Below are 6,396 nucleotides of genomic sequence, written 5' to 3'. Positions count from 1 at the left end.
GGATGCCGGTTGGCCAGGCCCATGCCCAAACACCGGAGGATATCAAAAACAAATCGGCAATAATCGAACACATAATACAAATATGATAACTAAGAATGGATAAATTGCTGAAAGAACTAAAATGATAATCCATTAATAAAATCCTCAGAATAAATTTTCGTTAAACAATAAAATATTCTGATACATTCAATCCTCCAATCTACAACTCGGGAATCTATATTATATAGATCCCTTGAAAATTCCAAACTGAATAAGTAACAGCGATAACTGTCTAACAGAAAACTGAAACATAAATAAATCTCATATGTAGAAACGGAAGAATGAAGTATACTGATTCCTGCTCAGCACGAATAACCTCTACTCTTGACAAACACCTGAAAAATAATGGTGGGTCAGACCCACAAATAAGTTCTACTTTACTACAATCCAAGTAGAGATCCGATACACGTATACATCCTTGTCAATCCAACAATAACTAATAGTCCGTATACACACACACACACACACACACACTATAGGACGCTCATTGGACTATAGGTCTATCTCAACTTGAATAGAAGACAACATGCAAATCGCACATAAACTGGGCATGAGTACCTAGACCTACCAGGACACCCAGATGTCTACTATATCCAGTTATCCATCCTTGGCAATATACGCACCCTAACCATGATCCTGAGACTCAAGCGCATAGCGCATATCATGGCACTATAACTATATGTATATAAAATTTATCATATCCATCCATAAATAATCCAAATAGGTCATTCAACTTATTTAGTTGACCTGACACGAATATAAGTAGGACTTAACATTTTTAGTTAATCCATTCTCTTATACAAAATAGGTAGGACTTAACTTCTTTGATTAATTTGTCCCTAGAATGCCACCGTCTCATATCGGTGCATTACAATGCATATGGTCCATAAATGATGTAACAGGTAAAGTAATACATCAAGTAAATCCACAGTTGATGCAATAATTTGAATACATCAAAAATCCAGAAATAAGCATAATAGAAATCAGATAGGTACATGATCATATTATGCATCTAATAAATGATTAAAATCATAATATCCATATTAATTGCTAAGTTAATTTTAAGCAATTAAATCCTCTATTATCAACACGCAAATTCAATTAGAATTTCATACTGTTATATCCTTAGCATAATAAAAATCAGATAAATAACTGAGCATATTATACTACTAATACATAATCAAAATCATATAATATCCATTTAAATTGCTAGAAGAAATTTAAGCAATTAAATCATCAATTAACCATATGCAAATTTATATAAAATTTCATATTGTTCTAATCCTTAGCATATGCATGTAAATTATGCTTTTGGGGATTTAAACATGTCAATTAATATTATTTTAAACCACCCATCATCAACCAACCATCACTGGAATCCCAAAAATCCCAAACAGTAGCCAAATTTTGCATCCCAGGTAAAGCCCCAGGAGTAGAGCCTGCTCTAATCCAAGTAGAGCTGCCTCTACTTTGAATAAAGCCTGCTCTGTGACGGCCCAATGTTTTTCAACCTGGTGCGTCAGTGATGAACCGAAAGATGACCCGTTAACGGATCAAATTGCAGAAGCAAAAGATGAAACGACATCCCTAGGGACACAACATGTTTCTAGGACACCAAAGAGACCCTCAATGAGATCACGGAACCCAAAGAAAACAAATGCGGAAACAAGATTTCAAAAATGGACAAAAAGGAACCCAAGGGTAAAATGGTCATTTCCATCATAAAAGTGAGTACTACCGAGCACACCATTGGAAAGACAACGAAAAATTAATGAATTTAGATTCAAGAATCACTTGATTCGGAGTCCGGACGACAAAGATATCAAGTCTTGAAGTCGAAGGAAGAAAAACCCTATCCCGGTTCGAGCCAAAAACTGATACCCCTCCACTAAAATTTGAATATATTTAGCTACCAAAGGAATCTGAAACTCTAATTGGTATCATTAGAAAGCTTATTTCGATGCGGTCATTTAGACTCAAGAACGGACCAATTTGGAGTTAAAACGAGGAAGATATGACAATTTGAAGTTGGAGGTGCAGTGCTGAACCAAGACACACAAACACACACCTATGAACAGTACTTCAAGCGCTCGAACAGTACATGCCCAAGGCCAAAACTTTCTGCCCAAACTTCGAGCATTCGAACTCCCCTTTAGAGCGCTCGAAATCCTGTAGCTGCATCTGAAATGCAACATTGAAATGCAATTTTGAGGACTTTCTGGGCCTTTTTTGAAAAAAAGTTGTGAAGTAACCCCCCTTAAAATCATGTTTTCTGGTTAACCATGTCAAGACCAACATTTATTTTTTAAGTGAAATACCAAAAATTCCCTTGAGGTCTGATTTAACAAAAATATGCAAATGAATGCTACTCTAAGTGTTCATTTCATCAAGAATGGTGTTGTGTGCCAAAGTAAATATGCATACATATGTAAAATGAGTAAATACACATGTTCCAATAACTCATGGTCACATAACATGTCATATACAAAATACAACCTGTCAAACCTCGAATTCTCATCATTTCATAAGACAATTATGGGATTAAACTAGCATACATGTGATATAAATGTACATCGCACTTGGCCTCATGTTATGCATACAAAATAGACATCTTCAAGTGTTCTTAGATATACATTACACATTAAGGAAGCCATCTTAGCTTCTACAATACCATACATCCATGGTATACAAAATTTAACATCCAAAAGGAATGCATGCTAAACAAGTGCATGTCAACATACAAAAATGCTTCAAATAACTCAAAATCTTCTAAGGATGATGAGCATCCAAGAACATGGTCTCTTTACCTGAAAAACAACCCAAACCACTAGGGTGAGTAATCAAGTTACTCGTAGGAGAAGCATATGCGTATACCTTAAAGTTTCAATATCATTGCAAGATTAATATAGACGAATTCAAGGGAGCATTCCACTTAACGTCTATGTTCAAGGTATTCTAAGGGATCATCTTAAACTTAATGCAATGATTTTATTATAACACAATATCAAAATGATGTACTTAACAACATCAAATCGCATGAAACAAAAATTACAAGTTACAACTTAAGCATTGATTGTCAACTTAGAATTGAATGCAAAATCAAAAGTGGAATCCTTGGACACCTAAGCTCGGAATTCTGCCGAGACCTCAACGGTTATTGAGGGCATTAACCCGCAGGGAAGACCACCCTAAGTGCGCACTATTTCAATTGAGGAGAACTCATACCTCCCGCACTAGAGCCAAACTCTAGCCATGTTACTAGTAACCATGTCCCACAAGAATCCAAAATATATATCAAGTTTAAAACTTATATATATAAACAATAAGGCATATCAACCACCTTACGAGCACAAGAACTTCAAAACCACACAACCATGTCTTAGGGTTCTAAGTCTAGAATGGCATGATAGATGACAAGTTCTTAACATGATATAATACACAAAACAATATCATTAACTTATCAATTTAAGCATGCCTCAACAATAAGCCATATATACTAAATGTTTGCATTTTAGCAAATAGCTTCTAAAACAATCATGATTATTAATAGTAATCTACTAGAATGTATTACCATCACAATAGCATAGTAATTCAAATCATTAAGAATTCTATACAACTTCAACAATCCTACTCAAGATATATACACAACATACCTGCTTGATCAATGAAATCCTAAGTCAATCATAAGGATTTCCTATAGTATGCAATACTACAATTCTAAAAGCATGTATACAATATATATTAAACCCCAAAGGATTTCAAAACACGTAGAAAATAAACATACTACCACCCCTACTTCAATAGAGAATTGTATCTCTATAATCCAAGCTACCAAGCACAAAATGGAAAACAAGTTTAGGATTCTTGAAAAGGAGAATGAGAGGAAACTTTTCTCTCCTAAGGTTTTTAGTCTAAGGTGTATGGAAGTGAGTCAAATTGAAGGGTAAGCTATGAACTAAGCTTTCCTCCAATGGTGGATTTGTTAGGGTTCATGTGAGATAATGAAATGAAGAAAGTAAAGTGTAAAAAGGTGAGTGGAAGATCTAGAGATCCTCCACTCACTATGTGCTCTTGCACTACCTTTCACACACATACAATGCAAGACTACATCATGGCCTTACACTTGTCACTAATCCAATGCCTCTTCCAAGACTTAATCCTAAGCTTACACTTGTCAACAATCCAATGCCTCTTCCAAGACTTAATCCTAAGCTTACACTTGTCAACAATCAATGGTTACATGTGCACCAATCTAAGGCTAACACATGGATGAATCTCCACCCACCAAATGTCAAGAGGTCATGGTGCCAAGTCTCTTCACCTAAATGCCAACAAATGGCTCCATGAGAGTGTGACACTTGTCACACTTTCCAAAAATTACAAAATGGTCCTTTTTCAAAATATCTTCTAAAATAAATTTCAAAAAGGTCCCTCAAATGAAAAATAATAATTTTACATAATTACACTAAAATTCCAAAAGTTATAAATAATTACACTAAAGTAAGCATTCATGCCCTTTGTGAAAAATAAAAGCAACTAGCATGCTTTTCAACAAAAGTGAAAATACCAATGTCATGGAAATCAAGAATCATGAATGCCTGCAAACCGGAATCAAATCCGAACACCCGAAGTAAGGTTAAGTAAGGAAAAACGATAAACGAGTAAAAGACGAAAAAGAAAAAAAAAATGAACAAAAAGAAGATCACCGAAAATGGAAAAGGAGGAAAAAGACCGGGTCATTACATGCTCTACTCCAAGTAGAGCATGCTTTATTCTAAGTAGAACCGTTTCTACTTCTGTTATCCTCCGTCTTCTTCGTCTCCGGCGACTTTCAGACATTCCGATCGCCCCGTTAAGGTGCCTAAAGGTCCCAACGAAGTCCCATACAGTTCCAAATAATTATTTGAATATATTATGCATCTTAAACACCAATTAAAATAAGTTTTCATGTAATAAAATTCAAGATTTAGCAAGAACACAAAAATAATACATAAATCTGTTTTAATCCAATTCAAGCATGCATACAGAGTTAATTTATTATCTAATTAACCCTGGAATCACCTAGGCATGTATAGAACACGAAATCTAAGGGAAAAAATTAGAAGAAGAACTTACCTCTAGGTTTCGGATTGAAACCTTAACCTCTTCTTCCTAACTTTTTCGGCGATCCTTGTTACCGTCAAAGCCTCCTACTGTTCTGGTTCCAACTTCCGAAAAAACCCTCAATCTTCCTCCTTGGTCCGGCCTTAAGTCCTTGGCCAAAACCTTAGTTTCTTCTCTCTCAAAAACTCTTTTTTTTTCTCTCAAACCTATTCTGCCACCAATAACATGTGAATAGGGTTCTAAACCCTTGGCAGACATATATCCTATGTATATATAAGTTAAATTCCAACCCTAATCCTATATAAAAACCACTTCCTCTAATAAAAGAAAAATAAAAGAAAAAGAGAATAGAATAAAATAATACATATATACATAAGGCATAGTTTATATACGTGATATATTATATATAACTATAATATAATTTATATTATATAAAATATATTAGTCATCCTAGTATTATTATTATTACCTTTAAGAATAATAATATTACTCTATCCTTATATACATATATACTCAAATATATATATATATATATATATATATATATATATATATATATATATATATATATATATACCACCATCCATATATGGGTAGATATCCGTACCTATCAAACTTCCTATCCAAGTAGTCCATGTGACCCTTTGGGTTAGTTCATTATTACTATCCAAATCCAACTCATTTTTAAAATAAAATAAAATAAAACAAAAAATTTAATCTAACAAATAATTACACTTAAACAAACACCACACTTAAGTAATCAAACCAATTAAACAAATACATCATAAATAATTTCATTCAAACAAAATATTTAAGCACACACAATTTAATTTAAATAATTAATTCAATTAACCATATAACAAATAGCCAAAGAAGCAAATAATTAAATAAAAAAGCACTTAAAACAAATAAATAAATACCAAGACAATCCTTTTAAAATTAGGGATATTACATACAATTAATTGAGACGCATATTAATTTCTTATGAGGTAAATTAATTGCATGATACTTAGAAGTGTTATTTTTGCTTAAATAAATATAAATGATGTATATATGATTTATATCATGTTTGTATAGATTATTAGATGTAAATGTTGTTTGCATCTTTATATGGATATGAAAACTTTTATGTGGTTATATTGTGAATTAATGCACCATTATGGGATGTGGGCATATAAGGAAATGGATTAACTAATAAAGTTAAATCCTACTTATTTTTCTGTCAGGTCAACGGAACAGTTGGATGACATATTA

This window comes from Cornus florida, unplaced genomic scaffold, assembly GCF_030987335.1.
Source record: "Cornus florida cultivar Cherokee Brave unplaced genomic scaffold, ASM3098733v1 CherokeeBrave_3.0.0_Hap2_Chr06, whole genome shotgun sequence".
Classification (NCBI taxonomy): domain Eukaryota; kingdom Viridiplantae; phylum Streptophyta; class Magnoliopsida; order Cornales; family Cornaceae; genus Cornus; species Cornus florida.
Note: the sequence above shows the minus strand (reverse complement) of the source record.